The following is a 22,000-nucleotide window of genomic DNA, read 5'->3' on the forward strand; positions in this document are numbered from 1 at the left end:
ATATTTCCTTTTTCAACGTTGACCTCTATGGGCCTCCAAATATCATTTTGCCAATTCCACAAGAACTGTCTTAGCAAAAGGCTTCTTGAGAGGAAACCTGTAACTCTGTGAGATGATTTCACAGAACACAAAGAAGTTTCTCAGAAAGCTTCTTTCTCTTTTTTATCGGAGGATATTTCCATTGGCCCTATAGTCTTCAAAGGGATCCGAAATATCTGTTCTCAGATTCCACAGAAATAATGCTAGCAAAGAGATCCACGAAATACAGATGTAAGTCTGTGAGTGGAAGTCACACATCACAGATCAGTTTCTCAGAAAGCTTCTTTCCAGATTTCATCTGAGGATATTTCCTTTTTCACCATAGCCCTCTATGGGCTTCCAAATATCACTTTGCCAATTCCACAAGAACTGTCTTAGCCAAAGGCTTCTTGAGGGGAAAGCTGTAACTCCGTGAGATGATTTCACAGAACACAAAGAAGTTTCTCAGAAAGCTTCTTTCTCTTTGTTATCGGAGGATATTTCCTTTGGCCCTATAGTCTTCAAAGGGATCCGAAATATCTGTTCTCAGATTCCACAGAAATAAGGCTAGCAAAGAGATCCACGAAATACAGATGTAACTCTGTGAGATGAATGAAGAGCACTAAGCAGTTTCTCAGAACGCTTCTTTCCAGATTTCATCTGAGGATATTTCCTGTTTCGCCATAGCCCTCTATGGGCTTCCAAATATCACTTTGCCAATTCCACAAGAACTGTCTTAGCGAAAGGCTTCTTGAGGGGAAAGCTGTAACTCCGTGAGATGATTTCACAGAACACAAAGAAGTTTCTCAGAAAGCTTTTTTCTCTTTGTTATCGGAGGATATTTCCTTTGGCCCTATAGTCTTCAAAGGGATCCGAAATACCTGTTCTCAGATTCCACAGAAATAAGGCAAGCAAAGAGATCCACGAAATACAGGTGCAACTCTGTGAGTTTAAGTCACACATCACAGAGCAATTTCTCAGAAAGCTTCTTTCCATATTTCATCTGAGGATATTTCCTTTTGCACCATAGCCCTCTATGGGCTTCCAAATATCACCTTGCCAAATCCACAAGAACTGTCTTACCGAAAGGCTTCTTGAGGGGAAAGCTGTAACTCTGTGAGATGATTTCACAGAACACAAAGAAGTTTCTCACAAAGCTTCTTTCTCTTCGTTATCGGAGGATATTTAATTTGGCCCTATAGTCTTCAAATGGATCCGAAATATCTGTTCTCAGATACCACAGAAATAAGGCTAGCAAAGAGATCCACGAAATACATATGTAACTCTGTGAGTGGAAGTCACACATCACAGAGCAGTTTCTCAGAAAACTTCTTTCCAGATTTCATCTGAGGATATTTCCTTTTTCACCATAGCCATCTATAAGATTTAAAATATCACTTTGCAAATTCCACAAGAACTGTCTTAGCGAAAGGCTTCTTGAAGGGAAAGCTGTAACTCTGTGAGATGATTTCACAGAACACAAAGAATTTTATCACAAAGCTTCTTTCTCTTCGTTATCGGAGGATATTTCCTGTGGCCCTATAGTCTTCAAAGGGAACCGAATTATCTGTTCTCATATTCCACAAAAATAAGGCTAGCAAAGAGATCCACGAAATACAGATGTAACTCTGTGAGTGGAAGTCACACATCACAGAGCAGTTTCCCAGAACGCTTCTTTCCAGATTTCATCTGAGGATATTTCCTTTTTCACCATAGCCCTCTATGGCCTTCCAAATATCACTTTGCCAATTCCACAAGAACTCTCTTAGCGAAAGGCTTCTTGAGGGGAAAGCTGTAACTCTGTGAGATGATTTCACAGAACACAAAGAAGTTTCTCAGAAAGTTCTTCCTCTTTGTTATCGGAGGATACTTCCTTTGGCCCTATAGTCTTCAAAGGATCCGAAATATCTGTGCTCAGATTCCACAGAAATAAGGCTAGCAAAGAAATCCACGAAATACAGATGTAACTCTGTGAGATGAATGAACAGAACACTAAACATTTTCTCAGAAAGCTTCTTTCCAGTTTTCATCTGAGGATATTTCCTTTTTCACCATAGCCCTCTAAGGGATTCCACATATCAGTTTGCCAATTCCACAAGAACTGTCTTAGCGAAAGACTTCTAGAGGGGAAAGCTGTAACTCTGTGAGATGATTTCACAAAACACAAAGAAGTTTCTCACAAAGCTTCTTTCTCTTTGTTTTCGGAGGATATTTCCTTTGGCCCTATAGTTTTCAAAGGGATCCGAAATATCTGTTCTCAGATTCCACAGAAATAAGGCTAGCAAAGAGATACAAGAAATACAGATGTAACTCTGTGAGGTGAATTAACAGAACACTAAGCAGTTTCTCAGAAAGCTTATTTCCAGATTTCATCTGAGGATATTTCCTTTTTCACCATAGCCCTCTAAGGGCTTGCAAATATCACCTGGCCAATTCCACAAGAACTGTCTTAACGAAAGGCTTCTTGAGGGGAAAGCTGTAACTCTATGAGGTGATTTCACAGAACACAAAAAAGTTTCTCACAAAGCTTCTTTCTCTTTTTTATCGGAGGATATTTCCTTTGGCCCTATAGTCTTCAAAGGATCCGAAATATCTGTTCTCAGATTCCACAGAAATAAGGCTAGCAAAGAGATGCACGAAATACAGTTGTAACTCTGTGAGATGAATGAACAGAACACTAAGCAGTTTCTCAGAAAGCTTCTTTCCAGTTTTCATCTGAGGATATTTCCTTTTTCATCATAGGCTCTATGGTCTTCCAAATATCACTTTGCCAATTCCACCAGAACTGTCTTAGCGAAAGGCTTCTTGAGGGGAAAGCTGTAACTCCGTGAGATGATTTCACAGAACACAAAGACGTTTCTCGGAAAGCTTCTTTCTCTTTGTTATTGGAGGATATTTCTTTTGGCCCTATAGTCTTCAAAGGGATCCGAAATATCTGTTCTCAGATTCCACAGAAATAAGGCTAGTAAAGAGATGCACGAAATACAGATGTAACCCTGTGAGTGGAAGTCACATATCACAGAGCAGTTTCTCAGAAAGCTTCTTTCGAGATTTCATCTGAGGATATTTCCTTTTTCACCATAGCCCTCTATGGGCTTCCAAATATCACTTTGCCAATTCCTCAAGATCTGTCTTAGCCAAAGGCTTCTTGAGGGGAAATCTGTAACTCTGTGAGATGATTTCACAGAACACAAAGAAGTTTCTCACAAAGCTTCTTTCTCTTCGTTATCGGAGGATATTTCCTTTGGCCCTATAGTCTTCAAAGGGATCCGAAATATCTGCTCTCAGATTCCACAGAAATAAGGCTAGAAAAGAGATCCACGAAATACAGATGTTACTCTGTGAGTGGAAGTCACACATCACAGAGCAGTTTCTCAGAAAGCTTCTTTCCAGATTTCATCTGAGGATATTTCCTTTTTCACCATAGCCCTCTAAGGGCTTCCAAATATCACTTTGCCAATTCCACAAGAACTGTCTTAGCGAAAGGCTTCTTGAGGGGAAGGCGGTAACTCTGTGAGATGATTTCACAGAACACAAAGAAGTTTCTCAGAAAGCTTCTTTCTCTTTGTTATCGGAGAATATTTCCTTTGGCCCTATAATCTTCAAAGGGATCCGAAATATCTGTTCTCTGAATCCACAGAAATAAGGCTAGCAAAGAGATCCACGACATACAGATGTAACTCTGTGAGATGAATGCACAAAACACTAAGCAATTTCTCAGAAAGCTTCTTTCCAGATTTCATCTGAGGATATTTCCTTTTTCACCATAGCCCTCTAAGGGCTTCCAAATATCACTTTGCCAATTCCACAAGAACTGTCTTAGCGAAAGGCTTCTTGAGGGGAACGCTGTAACTCTGTGAGATGATTTCACAGAACACGAAAAAGTTTCTCAGAAAGCTTCTTTCTCTTTGTTATCGGAGGATATTTCCTTTGGCCCTATAGTCTTCAAAGGGATCCGAATTATCTGTTCTCAGATTCCACAGAAATAAGGCTGGCGAAGAGATCCACGAAATACAGATGTAACTCTGTGAGATGAATGAACAGAACACTAAGCAGTTTCTCAGAAAGCTTCTTTCCAGATTTCATCTGAGGATATTTCCTTTTTCACCATAGCCCTCTATGAGCTTCCAAATATCACTTTGCCAATTCCACAAGAACTGTCTTAGCGAAAGGCTTCCTGAGGGGAAAGCTGTAACTCTGTGAGATGATTTCACAGAACACAAAGAAGTTTCTCAGAAAGCTTCTTTCTCTTTGTTATCGGAGGATATTTCCTTTGCCGCTAGAGTCTTCAAATGATCCGAAATATCTGTTCTCAGATTCCACAGAAATAAGGCTAGCAAAGAGATCCACGAAATACAGATATAAGTCTGTGAGATGAATGAACAGGACACTAAGCAGTTTCTTAGAAAGCTTCTTTCCAGATTTCATCTGAGGATATTTCCCTTTCTCCATAGCCCTCTATGGGATTCCAAATATCACTTTGCCAATTCCAAAAGAACTGTCTTAGCGAAAGGCTTCTTGAGGGGAAAGCTGTAACTCTGTGAGATGATTTCACAGAACACAAAGAAGTTTCTCACAAACCTTCTTTCTCTTTGTTATCGGAGGATATATCCTTTGGCCCTATACACTTCAAAGGGATCCGAAATATCTGTTCTCAGATTCCACAGAAATAATGCTAGTAAAGAGATCCACGAAATACAGATGTAACTCTGTGAATGGAAGTCACACATCACAGAGCAGTTTCTCAGAAAGTTTCTTTCCAGATTTCATCTGAGGATATTTCTTTTTCACCATAGCCCTCTAAGGGCTTCCAAATATCACTTTGCAATTCCACAAGAACTGTCTTAGCGAAAGGCTTCTTGAGTGGAAAGCTGTAACTCTGTGAGATGATTTCAGAGAACACAAAGAAGTTTCTCAGAAAGCTTCTTTCTCTTTGTATCGGAGGATATTTTCTTTGGCCCTATAGTCTTCAAAGGGATCCGAAATATCTGTTCTCAGATTCCACAGAATTAAGGCTAGCAAAGAGATCCACAAAATACAGATGTAACTCTGTGAGTGGAAGTCACACATCACAGAGCAGTTTCTCAGAAAGCTTCTTTCCAGATTTCATCTGAGGATATTTCCTTTTTCAACGTTGACCTCTATGGGCCTCCAAATATCATTTTGCCAATTCCACAAGAACTGTCTTAGCAAAAGGATTCTTGAGAGGAAAGCTGTAACTCTGTGAGATGATTTCACAGAACACAAAGAAGTTTCTCAGAAAGCTTCTTTCTCTTTTTTATCGGAGGATATTTCCATTGGCCCTATACTCTTCAAAGGGATCCGAAATATCTGTTCTCAGATTCCACAGAAATAATGCTAGCAAAGAGATCCACGAAATACAGATGTAAGTCTGTGAGTGGAAGTCACACATCACAGAGCAGTTTCTCAGAAAGCTTCTTTCCAGATTTCATCTTAGGATATTTCCTTTTTCACCATAGCCCTCTATGGGCTTCCAAATATCACTTTGCCAATTCCACAAGAACTGTCTTAGCCAAAGGCTTCTTGAGGGGAAAGCTGTAACTCCGTGAGATGATTTCACAGAACACAAAGAAGTTTCTCAGAAAGCTTCTTTCTCTTTGTTATCGGAGGATATTTCCTTTGGCCCTATAGTCTTCAAAGGGATCTGAAATATCTGTTCTCAGATTCCACAGAAATAAGGCTAGCAAAGAGATCCACGAAATACAGATGTAACTCTGTGAGATGAATGAAGAGCACTAAGCAGTTTCTCAGAACGCTTCTTTCCAGATTTCATCTGAGGATATTTCCTGTTTCGCCATAGCCCTCTATGGGCTTCCAAATATCACTTTGCCAATTCCACAAGAACTGTCTTAGCGAAAGGCTTCTTGAGGGGAAAGCTGTAACTCCGTGAGATGATTTCACAGAACACAAAGAAGTTTCTCAGAAAGCTTTTTTCTCTTTGTTATCGGAGGATATTTCCTTTGGCCCTATAGTCTTCAAAGGGATCCGAAATACCTGTTCTCAGATTCCACAGAAATAAGGCAAGCAAAGAGATCCACGAAATACAGATGCAACTCTGTGAGTTTAAGTCACACATCACAGAGCAATTTCTCAGAAAGCTTCTTTCCATATTTCATCTGAGGATATTTCCTTTTGCACCATAGCCCTCTATGGGCTTCCAAATATCACCTTGCCAAATCCACAAGAACTGTCTTACCGAAAGGTTTCTTGAGGGGAAAGCTGTAACTCTGTGAGATGATTTCACAGAACACAAAGAAGTTTCTCACAAAGCTTCTTTCTCTTCGTTATCGGAGGATATTTAATTTGGCCCTATAGTCTTCAAATGGATCCGAAATATCTGTTCTCAGATACCACAGAAATAAGGCTAGCAAAGAGATCCACGAAATACAGATGTAACTCTGTGAGTGGAAGTCACACATCACAGAGCAGTTTCTCAGAAAACTTCTTTCCAGATTTCATCTGAGGATATTTCCTTTTTCACCATAGCCTTCTATAAGATTTCAAATATCACTTTGCAAATTCCACAAGAACTGTCTTAGCGAAAGGCTTCTTGAAGGGAAAGCTGTAACTCTGTGAGATGATTTCACAGAACACAAAGAATTTTATCACAAAGCTTCTTTCTCTTCGTTATCGGAGGATATTTCCTGTGGCCCTATTGTCTTCAAAGGGAACCGAATTATCTGTTCTCATATTCCACAAAAATAAGGCTAGCAAAGAGATCCACGAAATACAGATGTAACTCTGTGAGTGGAAGTCACACATCACAGAGCAGTTTCCCAGAACGCTTCTTTCCAGATTTCATCTGAGGATATTTCCTTTTTCACCATAGCCCTCTATGGCCTTCCAAATATCACTTTGCCAATTCCACAAGAACTCTCTTAGCGAAAGGCTTCTTGAGGGGAAAGCTGTAACTCTGTGAGATGATTTCACAGAACACAAAGAAGTTTCTCAGAAAGTTCTTCCTCTTTGTTATCGGAGGATACTTCCTTTGGCCCTATAGTCTTCAAAGGATCCGAAATATCTGTGCTCAGATTCCACAGAAATAAGGCTAGCAAAGAAATCCACGAAATACAGATGTAACTCTGTGAGATGAATGAACAGAACACTAAACATTTTCTCAGAAAGCTTCTTTCCAGTTTTCATCTGAGGATATTTCCTTTTTCACCATAGCCCTCTATGGGCTTCCAAATATCACTTTGCCAATTCCACAAGAACTGTCTTAGCGAAAGGCTTCTTGAGGTGAAAGCTGCAACTCTGAGAGATGATTTCACAGAACACAAAGAAGTTTTTCAGAAAGCTTCCTTCTCTTTGTTATCAGAGGATATTTCCTTTGGCCCTATAGTCTTCAAAGGGATACGAAATATCTGTTCTCAGAATCCACAGTAATAAGGCTAGCAAAAAGATCCACGAAATACAGATGTAACTCTGTGAGTGGAAGTCACACATCACAGAGCAGTTTCTCAGAAAGCTTCTTTCCAGATTTCATCTGAGGATATTTCCTTTTGCACCATAGCCCTCTATGGCCTTCCAAATATCACTTTGCCAATTCCACAAGAACTGTCTTAGGGAAAGGCTTCTTGAGGGGAAAGCTGTAACTCTGTGAGATGATTTCACAGAAGACAAAGAAGTTTCTCAGAAAGCTTCTTTCTCTTCGTTATCGGAGGATATTTAATTTGGCCCTATACTCTTCAAAGGGATCCGAAATATCTGTTCTCAGATACCACAGAAATAAGGCTAGCAAAGAGATCCACGAAATACAGATGTAACTCTGTGAGTGGAAGTCACACATCACAGAGCAGTTTCTCAGAAAGCTTCTTTCCAGATTTCATCTGAGGATATTTCCTTTTTCACCATAGCCCTCTATGGGCTTCCAAATATCACTTTGCCAATTCCACAAGAACTGTCTTAGCGAAAGGCTTCCTGAGTGGCATGCTGTAACTCTGTGAGATGATTTCACAGAACACAAAGAAGTTTCTCAGAAAGCTTCTTTCTCTTTGTTTTTTGAGGATATTTCCTTTGACCCTATAGTCTTCAAAGGGATCCGATATATCTCTTCTCAGATTCCACAGAAATTAGGGTAGCAAAGAGATCCACGAAACACAGATGTAAATCTGTGAGTGGAAGTCACACATCACAGAGCAGTTTATTCCAGATTTCATCTGAGGATATTTCCTTTTTCACCATAGCCCTCTATGGCCCTCTAATATCATTTTGCCAATTCCACAAGAACTCTCTTAGCAAAAGGCTTCTTGAGAGGAAAGCTGTAACTCTGTGAGATGATTTCACAGAACACAAAGAAGTATCTCAGAAAGCTTCTTTCTCTTTGTTATCGGAGGATATTTCCTTTGGCCCTATAGTTTTCAAAAGGATCCGAAATACCTGTTCTCAGATTCCACAGAAATAAGGCAAGCAAAGAGATCCACGAAATACAGTTGTAACTCTGTGAGTTTAAGTCACACATCACAGAGCAGTTTCTCAGAAAGCTTCTTTCCAGATTTCATCTGAGGATATTTCCTTTTGCATCATAGCCCTCTATGGGCTTCCAAATATCACCTTGCCAATTCCACAAGAACTGTCTTAGCGAAAGGCTTCTTGAGGGGAAAGCTGTAACTCTGTGAGATGATTTCACAGAACACAAAGAAGTTTCTCACAAAGCTTCTTTCTATTTGTTATCGGAGGATATTTCCTTTGGCCCTAGAGTCTTCAAAGGATCCGAAATATCTGTTTTCAGATTCCCCAGAAATAAGGCTAGCAAAGAAATCCACGAAATACAGATGTAACTCTGTGAGACGAATGCACAGAACACTAAACAGTTTCTCAGAAAGCTTCTTTCCAGTTTTCATCTGAGGATATTTCCTTTTTCACCATAGCCCTCTATGGGCTTCCAAATATCACTTTGCCAATTCCACAAGAACTGTCTTAGCGAAAGGCTTCTTGGGGTGAAAGCTGTAACTCTCTGAGATGATTTCACAGAACACAAAGACGTTTTTCAGAAAGCTTGTTTCTCTTTGTTATCGGAGGATATTTCCTTTGGCCCCATAGTCTTCAAAGGGATCCGATGTATCTGTTCTCAGATTCCACAGAAATAAGGCTAGCAAAGAGATCCACGAAATACAGATGTAACTCTGTGAGTGGAAGTCACACATCACAGAGCAGTTTCTCAGAAAGCTTCTTTCCAGATTTCATCTGAGGATATTTCCTTTTTCACCATAGCCCTCTATGGCCTTCCAAATATCACTTTGCCAATTCCACAAGAACTGTCTTAGCGAAAGGCTTCTTGAGGGGAAAGCTTTAACTCTGTGAGATGATTTCACAGAACACAAAGAAATTTCTCAGAAAGCTTCTTTCTCTTTGTTATCGGAGGATATTTCCTTTGGCCCTATAGTCTTCAAAGGGATCCGGAATATCTGTTCTCAGACTCCACAGAAATAAGGCTAGCAAAGAGATCCACGAAATACAGATGTAACTCTGTGAGATGAATGAACAGAACACTAAGCAGTTTCTCAGAAAGCTTCTTTCCAGATTTCATCTGAGGATATTTCCTTTTTCAACATAGCCCTCTATGGCCTTCCAAATATCACTTTGCCAATTCCACAAGAAATGTCTTACCGAAAGGCTTCTTGAGGGGAAAGCTGTAACTCTGTGAGATGATTTCACAGAACGCAGAGAAGTTTCTCAAAAGCTTCTTTCTCTTTGTTATCGGAGGATATTTCCTTTGGCCCTCTAGTCATCAAAGGGATCCGAAATATCTGTTCTCAGATTCCAAAGAAATAAGGCTAGCAAAGAGATCCACGAAATACAGATGTAACTCTGTGAGACGAATGAACAGAACACTAAACAGTTTCTCAGAAAGCTTCTTTCCAGTTTTCATCTGAGGATATTTCCTTTTTCACCATAGCCCTCTATGGGCTTCCAAATATCACTTTGCCAATTCCACAAGAACTGTCTTAGCGAAAGGCTTCTTGAGGTGAAAGCTGTAACTCTGTGAGATGATTTCAAAGAACACAAAGAAGTTTTTCAGAAAGCTTCTTTCTCTTTGTTATCGGAGGGTATTTCCTTTGGCCCTACAGCCTTCAAAGGGATCCGAAATATCTGTTCTCAGATTCCACAGTAATAAGGCTAGCAAAAAGATCCACGAAATACAGATGTAACTCTGAGTGGAAGTCACGCATCACAGAGCAGTTTCTCAGAAAGCTTCTTTCCAGATTTCATCTGAGCATATTTCCTTTTTCACCATAGCCCTCTAAGGGCTTCCAAATATCACTTTGCCAATTCCACAAGAACTGTCTTAGGGAAAGGCTTCTTGAGGGGAAAGCTGTAACTCTTTGAGATGATTTCACAGAACACAAAGAAGTTTCTCACAAAGCTTCTTTCTCATCGTTATCGGAGGATATTTAATTTGGCCCTATAGTCTTCAAAGGGATCCGAAATATCTGTTCTCAGATACCACAGAAATAAGGCTAGCAAAGAGATCCACGAAATACAGATGTAACTCTGTGAGTGGAAGTCACACATCACAGAGCAGTTTCTCAGAAAGCATCTTTCCAGATTTCATCTGAGGATATTTCCTTTTTCACCATAGCCCTCTATGGCCTTCCAAATATCACTTTGCCAATTCCACAAGATCTGTCTTAGCGAAAGGCTTCTTGAGGGGAAAGCTGTAACTCTGTGAGATGATTTCACAGAACACAAAGAAGTTTCTCACAAAGCTTCTTTCTCTTTGTTATCGGAGGATATTTCCTTTGGCCCTAGAGTCTTCAAAGGATCCGAAATATCTGTTCTCAGATTCCACAGAAATAAGGCTAGCAAAGAAATCCACGAAATTCAGATGTAACTCTGTGAGACGAATGAACAGAACACTAAACAGTTTCTCAGAAAGCTTCTTTCCAGTTTTCATCTGAGGATATTTCCTTTTTCACCATAGCCCTCTAGGGGTTCCAAATATCACTTTGCCAATTCCACAAGAACTGTCTTAGCGAAAGGTTCTTGAGGTGAAAGCTGTAACTCTGTGAGATGATTTCACAGAACACAAAGAAGTTTCTCAGAAAGCTTCTTTCTCTTTGTTATCAGAGGATATTTCCTTTGACCCTATAGTCTTTAAAGGGATCCGAAATATCTGTTCTCGGATTCCACAGAAATAAGCCTTGCAAAGAGATCCACGAAATACAGATTTAACTCTGTGAGATGAATGAACAGAACACTAAGCATTTCTCAGAAAGCTTCTTTCCAGATTTGATCTGAGGATATTTCCTTTTTCACCTTAGCCCTCTATGGGCTTCCAAATATCACTTTGCCAATTCCACAAGAACTGTCTTAGCGAAAGGCTTCTTGAGCGGAAAGCTGTAACTCTGTGAGATGATTTCACAGAACACGAAGAAGTTTCTCAGAAAGCTTCTTTCTCTTTGTTATCGGAGGATATTTCCTTGGGCCCTATAGTCTTCAAAGGGATCCGAAATATCTGTTCTCAGATTCCACAGAAATAAGGCTAGCAAAGAGATCCAAGAAATACAGTTGTAACTCTGTGAGTGGAAGTCACACATCACAGAGCAGTTTCCCAGAAAGCTGCTTTCCAGATTTCATCTGAGGATATTTCCTTTTTCACCATAGCCCTCTATGGGCTTGCAAATATCACCTTGCCAATTCCACAAGGACCGTCTTAGCGAAAGGCTTCTTGAGGAGAAATCTGTAACTCTGTGAGATGATTTCACAGAACACAAAGAAGTTTCTCACGAAGCTTCTTTCTCTTTGTTATCGGAGGATATTTCCTTTGGCCCTATAGTCTTCAAAGGGATCCGAAATATCTGTTCTCAGCTTCCACAGAAATAAGGCTAGCAAAGAGATCCAGGAAATACAGATGTAACTCTGTGAGTGGAAGTCACACATCACAGAGTAGTTTCTCAGAAAGCTTCTTTCGAGATTTCATCTGAGGATATTTCCTTTTTCACCATAGCCCTCTATGGGCTTCCAAATATCCCTTTGCCAATTCCACAAGAACTCTCTTAGCGAAAGGCTTCTTGAGGGGAAAGCTGTAACTCTGTGAGATGATTTCACAGAACACGAAGAAGTTTCTCAGAAAGCTTCTTTCTCTTTGTTATCGGAGGATATTTCTTGGCCATATAGTCTTCAAAGGGATCCGAAATATCTGTTCTCAGATTCCACAGAAATAAGGCTAGCAAAGAGATCCACGAAATACAGATGTAACTATGTGAGTGGAGGTCACACATCACAGAGCAGTTTCTCAGAAAGCTTCTTTCCAGATTTCATCTGAGGATGTTTCCTTTTTCACCGTAGCCCTCTATGGGATTCCACATATCAGTTTGCCAATTCCACAAGAACTGTCTTAGCGAAAGACTTCTAGAGGGGAAAGCTGTAACTCTGTGAGATGATTTCACAAAACACAAAGAAGTTTCTCACAAAGCTTCTTTCTCTTTGTTTTCGGAGGATATTTCCTTTGGCCCTATAGTTTTCAAAGGGATCCGAAATATCTGTTCTCAGATTCCACAGAAATAAGGCTAGCAAAGAGATCCAAGAAATACAGATGTAACTCTGTGAGGTGAATTAACAGAACACTAAGCAGTTTCTCAGAAAGCTTATTTCCAGATTTCATCTGAGGATATTTCCTTTTTCACCATAGCCCTCTAAGGGCTTGCAAATATCACCTGGCCAATTCCACAAGAACTGTCTTAGCGAAAGGCTTCTTGAGGGGAAAGCTGTAACTCTATGAGGTGATTTCACAGAACACAAAAAAGTTTCTCACAAAGCTTCTTTCTCTTTTTTATCGGAGGATATTTCCTTTGGCCCTATAGTCTTCAAAGGATCCGAAATATCTGTTCTCAGATTCCACAGAAATAAGGCTAGCAAAGAGATACACGAAATACAGTTGTAACTCTGTGAGATGAATGAACAGAACACTAAGCAGTTTCTCAGAAAGCTTCTTTCCAGTTTTCATCTGAGGATATTTCCTTTTTCATCATAGGCTCTATGGTCTTCCAAATATCACTTTGCCAATTCCACCAGAACTGTCTTAGCGAAAGGCTTCTTGAGGGGAAAGCTGAAACTCCGTGAGATGATTTCACAGAACACAAAGAAGTTTCTCAGAAAGCTTCTTTCTCTTTGTTATTGGAGGATATTTCCTTTGGCCCTATAGTCTTCAAAGGGATCAGAAATATCTGCTCTCAGATTCCACAGAAATGAGGCTAGCAAAGAGATCCACGAAATACAGATGTAACTCTGTGAGTGGAAGTCACACATCACAGAGCAGTTTCTCAGAAAGCTTCTTTCCAGATTTCATCTGAGGATATTTCTTTGTTCACCATAGCCCTCTATGGGCTTCCAAATATCACTTAGGCAATTCCACAAGAACTGTCTTAGCGAAAGGTTTCTTCAGGGGAAAGCTGTAACTCTGTGAGATGATTTCAGAGAACACAAAGAAGTTTCTCACAAAGCTTCTTTCTCTTCGTTATCGGAGGATATTTCCTTTGACCCTATAGTCTTAAAGGGATCCGAAATATCTGTTCTCAGATTCCACAGAAATAAGGCTAGTAAAGAGATCCACGAAATACAGATGTAACTCTGTGAGTGGAAGTCACACATCACAGAGCAGTTTCCCAGAAAGCTTCTTTCCATATTTCATCTGAGGATATTTCCTTTTATACCATAGCCCTCTATGGGCTTGCAAATATCACCTTGCCAATTCCACAAGAACTGTCTTAGCGAAAGGCTTCTTGAGGGGAAAGCTGTAACTCTATGACGTGATTTCACAGAACACAAAAAAGTTTCTCACAAAGCTTCTTTCTCTTTTTTATCGGAGGATATTTCCTTTGGCCCTATAGTCTTCAAAGGGATCCGAAATATCTGTTCTCAGATTCCACAGAAATAAGGCTAGCAAAGAGATCCACGAAATACAGACGTAACTCTGTGAGTGGAAGTCACACATCACAGAGCAGTTTCTCAGAAATCTTCTTTCCAGATTTCATCTGAGGATATTTCCTTTTTCACCATAGCCCTCCATGGGCTTCCAAATATCACTTTGCCAATTCCACAAGAACTGTCTTAGCGAAAGGCTTCTTGAGGGGAAAGCTGTAACTCTGTGAGATGATTTCACAGAACACAAAGAAGTTTCTCAGAAAGCTTCTTTCTCTTTGTTATCCGAGGATATTTCCTTTGACCCTATAGTCTTTAAAGGGATCCGAAATATCTGTTCTCGGATTCCACAGAAATAAGCCTTGCAAAGAGATCCACGAAATACAGATTTAACTCTGTGAGATGAATGAACAGAACACTAAGCATTTCTCAGAAAGCTTCTTTCCAGATTTGATCTGAGGATATTTCCTTTTTCACCTTAGCCCTCTATGGGCTTCCAAATATCACTTTGCCAATTCCACAAGAACTGTCTTAGCGAAAGGCTTCTTGAGCGGAAAGCTGTAACTCTGTGAGATGATTTCACAGAACACGAAGAAGTTTCTCAGAAAGCTTCTTTCTCTTTGTTATCGGAGGATATTTCCTTGGGCCCTATAGTCTTCAAAGGGATCCGAAATATCTGTTCTCAGATTCCACAGAAATAAGGCTAGCAAAGAGATCCAAGAAATACAGTTGTAACTCTGTGAGTGGAAGTCACACATCACAGAGCAGTTTCCCAGAAAGCTGCTTTCCAGATTTCATCTGAGGATATTTCCTTTTTCACCATAGCCCTATAAGTCATTCCAAATATCACTTTGCCAATTCCACAAGAACTGCCTTATCGAAAGGCTTCTTGAGGAGAAAGCTGTAACTCTCTGAGATGATTTCACTGAACACAAAGAAGTTTCTCACAAACTTTCTTTCTCTTTGTTATCAGAGGATATTTCCTTTGGCCCTATAGTCTTCAAAGGGATCCGAAATATCTGTTCTCAGATTCCACAGAAATAAGGCTAGCAAAGAGATCCACGAAATACAGATGTAACACTGTGAGATGAATGAACAGAACACTAAGCAGTTTCTGAGAAAGCTTCTTTCCAGATTTCATCTGAGGATATTTCCTTTTTCACCATAGCCCTCTATGGGCTTGCAAATATCACCTTGCCAATTCCACAAGGACCGTCTTAGCGAAAGGCTTCTTGAGGGGAAATCTGTAACTCTGTGAGATGATTTCACAGAACACAAAGAAGTTTCTCACGAAGCTTCTTTCTCTTTGTTATCGGAGGATATTTCCTTTGGCCCTATAGTCTTCAAAGGGATCCGAAATATCTGTTCTCAGCTTCCACAGAAATAAGGCTAGCAAAGAGATCCACGAAATACAGACGTAACTCTGTGAGTGGAAGTCACACATCACAGAGCAGTTTCTCAGAAAGCTTCTTTCCAGATTTCATCTGAGGATATTTCCTTTTTCACCGTATTCCTCTATGGCCTTCCAAATATCACTTTGCCAATTCCACAAGAACTGTGTTAGCGAAAGGCTTCTTGAGGGGAAAGCTGTAACTCTCTGAGATGATTTCACAGAACACAAAGAAGTTTCTCAGTAAGCTTGTTTCTCTTTGTTATCCGAGGATATTTCCTTTGGTCCTATAGTCTTCAAAGGGATCCGAAATATCTGTTCTCATTTTCCACAGAAATAAGGCTAGCAAAGAGATCCACGAAATACAGATGTAACTCTGTGAGATGAATGAAAAGAACACTAAGCAGTTTCTCAGAACGCTTCTTTCCAGATTTCATCTGAGGATATTTCCTTTTTCACCATAGCCCTCTATGGGCTTCCAAATATCACTTTGCCAATTCCACAAGAACCGTCTTAGCGAAAGGCTTCCTGAGGGGATAGCTGTAACTCTGTGAGATGATTTCACAGAACACAAAGAAGTTTCTCAGAAAACTTCTTTCTCTTTGTTATCGGAGGATATTTCCTTTGGCCCTATAGTCTTCAAAGGGATCCGATGTATCTGTTCCCAGATTCCACAGAAATAAGGCTAGCAAAGAGATCCACGAAATACAGATGTAACTCTGTGAGTGGAAGTCACACATCACAGAGCAGCTTCTCAGAAAGCTTCTTTCCAGATTTCATCTGAGGATATTTCCTTTTTCACCATAGCCCTCTATGGGCTTCCAAATATCACTTTGCCAATTCCACAAGAACTGTCTTAGCGAAAGGCTTCCTGAGGGGCTAGCTGTAACTCTTTGAGATGATTTCACAGAACACAAAGAAGTTTCTCAGAAATCTTCTTTCTCTTTGTTATCGGAGGATATTTCCTTTGGCCCTATAGTCTTCAAAGGGATCCGATGTATCTGTTCTCAGATTCCACAGAAATAAGGCTAGCAAAGAGATCCACGAAATACAGATGTAACTCTGTGAGTGGAAGTCACACATCACAGAGCAGTTTCTCAGAAAGCTTCTTTCCAGATTTCATCTGAGGATATTTCCTTTTTCACCATAGCCCTCTATGGGCTTCCAAATATCACTTTGCCAATTCCACAAGAACTGTCTTAGCGAAAGGCTTCCTGAGGGGAAAGCTGTAACTCTGTGAGATGATTTCACAGAACACAAAGAAGTTTCTCAGAAAGCTTCTTTCTGTTTGTTATCGGAGGATATTTCCTTTGGCCCAATAGTCTTCAAAGGGATCCGATGTATCTGTTCTCAGATTCCACAGAAATAAGGCTAGCAAAGAGATCCACGAAATACAGATGTAACTCTGTGAGTGGAAGTCACACATCACCAAGCAGTTTCTCAGAAATCTTCTTTCCAGATTTCATCTGAGGATATTTCCTTTTTCACCATAGCCCTCTAAGGGCTTCCAAATATCACTTTGCCAATTCCAAAAGAACTGTCTTAGGGAAAGGCTTCTTTAGGGGAAAGCAGTAACTCTGTGAGATGATTTCACAGAACACAAAGAAGTTTCTCAGAAAGCTTCTTTCTCTTTGTTATCGGAGGATATTTGCTTTGGCCCTATAGCCTTCAAAGGGATCCGAAATATCTATTCTCATATTCCACAGAAATAAGGCTAGCAAAGAGATCCACAAAATACAGATGTAACTCTGTGAGTGGAAGTCACACATCACAGAGCAGTTTCTCAGAAAGTTTCTTTCCAGATTTCATCTGAGGATATTTCCTTTTTCACCATAGCCCTCTATGGACTTCCAAATATCACTTTGCCAATTCCACAAGAACTGTCTTAGCCAAAAGCTTCTTGAGGGGAAAGCAGTAACTGTGTGAGATGATTTCACAGAACACAAAGAAGTTTCTCACAAAGCTTCTTTCTCTTTGTTATCGGAGGATATTTCCTTTGGCCCTATAGTCTTCAAAGGGATCCCAAATATCTGTTCTCAGATTCCACAGAAATAAGGCTAGCAAAGAGATCCACGAAATACAGATGTAACTCTGTGAGTGGAAGTCACACAATACAGAGCAGATTCCCAGAAAGCTTCTTTCCAGATTTCATCTGAGGATATTTCCTTTTTCATCGTAGCCCTCTATGGCCTTCCAAATATCACTTTGCCAATTCCACAAGAACTGTGTTAGCGAAAGGCTTCTTGAGGGGAAAGCTGTAACTCTCTGAGATGATTTCACAGAACACAAAGAAGTTTCTCAGTAAGCTTGTTTCTCTTTGTTATCGGAGGATATTTCCTTTGGCCCTATAGTCTTCAACGGGATCCGAAATATCTGTTCTCATTTTCCACAGAAATAAGGCTAGCAAAGAGATCCACGAAATACAGATGTAACTCTGTGAGATGAATGAAAAGAACACTAAGCAGTTTCTCAGAACGCTTCTTTCCAGATTTCATCTGACGATATTTCCTTTTTCACCATAGCCCTCTATGAGCTTCCAAATATCACTTTGCCAATTCCACAAGAACCGTCTTAGCGAAAGGCTTCCTGAGGGGATAGCTGTAACTCTGTGAGATGATTTCACAGAACACAAAGAAGTTTCTCAGAAGTCTTCTTTCTCTTTGTTATCGGAGGATATTTCCTTTGGCCCAATAGTCTTCAAAGGGATCCGATGTATCTGTTCTCAGATTCCACAGAAATAAAGCTGGCAAAGAGATCCACGAAATACAGATGTATCTCTGTGAGTGGAAGTCACACATCACAGAGCAGTTTCTCAGAAATCTTCTTTCCAGATTTCATCTGAGGATATTTCCCTTTTCACCATAGCCATCTATGGTTTTCCAAATATCACTTTGCCAATTCCGCCAGAACTGTCTTAGTGAAAGGCTTCTTGAGGGGAAAGCTGTAACTCCGTGAGATGATTTCACAGAACACAAAGAAGTTTTTCAGAAAGCTACTTTCTCTTTGTTATTGCAGGATATTTCCTTTGGCCCTATAATCTTCAAAGGGATCCGAAATATCTGTTCTCAGATTCCACAGAAATAAGGCTAGAAAAGAGATCCACGAAACACAGATGTAACTCTGTGAGTGGAAGTCACACATCACAGAGCAGCTTCTCAGAAAGCTTCTTTCCAGATTTCATCTGAGGATATTTCCTTTTTCACCATAGCCCTCTATGGGCTTCCAAATATCACTTTGCCATTTCCACAAGAACTGTCTTAGCGATAGGCTTCCTGAGGGGATAGCTGTAACTCTGTGAGATGATTTCACAGAACACAAAGAAGTTTCTCAGAAATCTTCCTTCTCTTTGTTATCGGAGGATATTTCCTTTGGCCCTATAGTCTTCAAAGGGATCCGATGTATCTGTTCTCAGATTCCACAGAAATAAGGCTTGCAAAGAGATCAACGAAATACAGATGTAACTCTGTGAGTGGAAGTCACACATCACAGAGCAGTTTCTCAGAAAGCTTCTTTCCAGATTTCATCTGAGGATATTTCCTTTTTCACCGTAGCCCTCTATGGGCTTCCAAATATCACTTTGCCAATTCCACAAGAACTGTCTTAGCGAAAGGCTTCCTGAGGGGAAAGCTGTAACTCTGTGAGATGATTTCACAGAACACAAAGAAGTTTCTCAGAAAGCTTCTTTCTCTTTGTTATCGGAGGATATTTCCTTTGGCCCAATAGTCTTCAAAGGGATCCGATGTATCTGTTCTCAGATTCCACAGAAATAAGGCTAGCAAAGAGATCCACGAAATACAGATATAACTCTGTGAGTGGAAGTCACACATCACCAAGCAGTTTCTCAGAAATCTTCTTTCCAGATTTCATCTGAGGATATTTCCTTTTTCACCATAGCCCTCTAAGGGCTTCCAAATATCACTTTGCCAATTCCACAAGAACTGTCTTAGGGAAAGGCTTCTTTAGGGGAAAGCTGTAACGCTGTGAGATGATTTCACAGAACACAAAGAAGTTTCTCAGAAAGCTTCTTTCTCTTTGTTATCGGAGGATATTTGCTTTGGCCCTATAGCCTTCAAAGGGATCCGAAATATCTGTTCTCAGATTCCACAGAAATAAGGATAGCAAAGAGATCCACAAAATACAGATGTAACTCTGTGAGGGGAAGTCACACATCACAGAGCAGTTTCTCAGAAAGTTTCTTTCCAGATTTCATCTGAGGATATTTCCTTTTTCACCATAGCCCTCTACGGACTTCCAAATATCACTTTGCCAATTCCACAAGAACTGTCTTAGCCAAAAGCTTCTTGAGGGGAAAGCAGTAACTCTGTGAGATGATTTCACAGAACACAAAGAAGTTTCTCAAAAAGCTTCTTTATCTTTGTTATCGGAGGATATTTCCTTTGGCCCTATAGTCTTCAAAGGGATCCGAAATATCTGTTCTCAGATTCCACAGAAATAAGGCTAGCAAAGAGATCCACGAAATACAGATGTAACTCTGTGAGATGAATGAACAGAACACTAAGTTGTTTTCCAGAAAGCTTCTTTAAAGATTTCATCAGAGGATATTTCCTTTTTCACCATAACCCTCTATGGGCTTCGAAATATCACTTTGCCAGATCCACAAGAACTGTCTTAGCGAAAGGCTTCCTGAGGGGAAAGCTGTAACGCTGTGAGATAATTTTACAGAACACAAAGAAGTTTCTCAGAAAGCTTGTTTCCCTTTGTTATCGGAGGATACTTCCTTTGGCCCTATAGTCTTCAAAGGGATCCGAAATATCTGTTCTCAGATTCCACAGAAATAAGGCTAGCAAAGAGATCCACGAAATACAGATGTAAGTCTGTGAGATGAATGAAAAGAACACTAAGCAGTTTCTCAGAACGCTGCTTTCCAGATTTCATCTGAGGATATTTCCTTTTTCACCATGGCCCTCTAGGAGCTTCCAAATATCACTTTGCCAATTCCACAAGAACTGTCTTAGCGAAAGGCTTACTGAGGGGGTAGCTGTAACTCTGTGAGATGATTTCACAGAACACAAAGAAGTTTCTCAGAAATCTTCTTTGTTATCGGAGGATATTTCCTTTGGCCCTATAGTCTTCAAAGGGATCCGTTGTATCTGTTCTCAGATTCCACAGAAATAAGGATAGCAAAGAGATCCACGAAATACAGATGTAACTCTGTGAGTGGAAGTCTCACATCACAGAGCAGTTTCTCAGAAAGTTTCTTTCCAGATTTCATCTGAGGATATTTCCTTTTTCACCATAGCCCTCTAAGGACTTCCAAATATCACTTTGCCAATTCCACAAGAACTGTCTTAGCCAAAAGCTTCTTGAGCGGAAAGCAGTAACTCTGTGAGATGATTTCACAGAACACAAAGAAGTTTCTCAGAAAGCTTCTTACTCTTTGTTATCGGAGGATATTTCCTTTGGCCCTTTAGTCTTCAAAGGGATCCGAAATATCTGTTCTCAGATTCCACAGAAATAAGTCTAGGAAAGAGATCCACGAAATACAGATGTAACTCTGTGAGATGAATGAACAGAACACTAAGCAGTTTTCCAGAAAGCTTCTTTCCAGATTTCATCTGAGGATATTTCCTTTTTCACCATAACCCTCTATGGGCTTCCAAATATCACTTTGCCAATTCCACAAGAACTGTCTTAGCGAAAGGCTTCCTGAGGGGAAAGGTGTAACTCTGTGAGATGATTTCACAGAACACCAAGAAGTTTCTCAGAAAGCTTCCTTCTCTTTGTTATCGGAGGACATTTCCTTTGGCCCTATAGTCTTCAAAGGGATCCGATGTATCTGTTCTCAGATTCCACAGAAATAAGGCTAGCAAAGAGATCCACGAAATACAGATGTAGCTCTGTGAGTGGAAGTCACACATCACAGAGCAGTTTCTCAGAAAGCTTCTTTCCAGATTTCATCTGAGGATATTTCCTTTTTCACCATAACCCTCTAAGGGCTTCCAAATATCACTTTGCCAATTCCACAAGAACTGTCTTAGCGAAAGGCTTCCTGAGGGGAAAGCTGTAACGCTGTGAGATGATTTCACAGAACACAAAGAAGTTTCTCAGAAAGCTTCTATCTCTTTGTTATCGGAGGATATTTCCTTTGGCCCTATAGTCTTCAAAGGGATCCGAAATATCTGTTCTTAGATTCCACAGAAATAAGGCTAGCAAAGAGATCCACGAAACACAGATGTAACTCTGTGAGTGGAAGTCACACATCACAGAGCCGTTTCCCAGAAAGCTTCTTTCCAGATTTCATCTGAGGATATTTCCTTTTTCACCATAGCCCTCTATGGCCTTCCAAATATCACTTTGCCAATTCCACAAGAACTGTGTTAGCGAAAGGCTTCTTGAGGGGAAAGCTGTAACTCTCTGAGATGATTACACAGAACACAAAGAAGTTTCTCAGAAAGCTTGTTTCTCTTTGTTATCGGAGGATATTTCCTTTGGCCCTATAGTCTTCAAAGGGATCCGAAATATCTGCTCTCAGATTCCACAGAAATAAGGCTAGCAAAGAGATCCACGAAATACAGATGTAACTCTGTGAGTGGAAGTCACACATCACAGAGCAGTTTCTCAGAAAGCTTCTTTCCAGATTTCATCTGAGGATATTTCTTTGTTCACCATAGCCCTCTATGGGCTTCCAAATATCACTTAGGCAATTCCACAAGAACTGTCTTAGCGAAAGGTTTCTTCAGGGGAAAG

This window comes from Macaca fascicularis, chromosome 8 (genome assembly GCF_037993035.2).
Source record: "Macaca fascicularis isolate 582-1 chromosome 8, T2T-MFA8v1.1".
Classification (NCBI taxonomy): domain Eukaryota; kingdom Metazoa; phylum Chordata; class Mammalia; order Primates; family Cercopithecidae; genus Macaca; species Macaca fascicularis.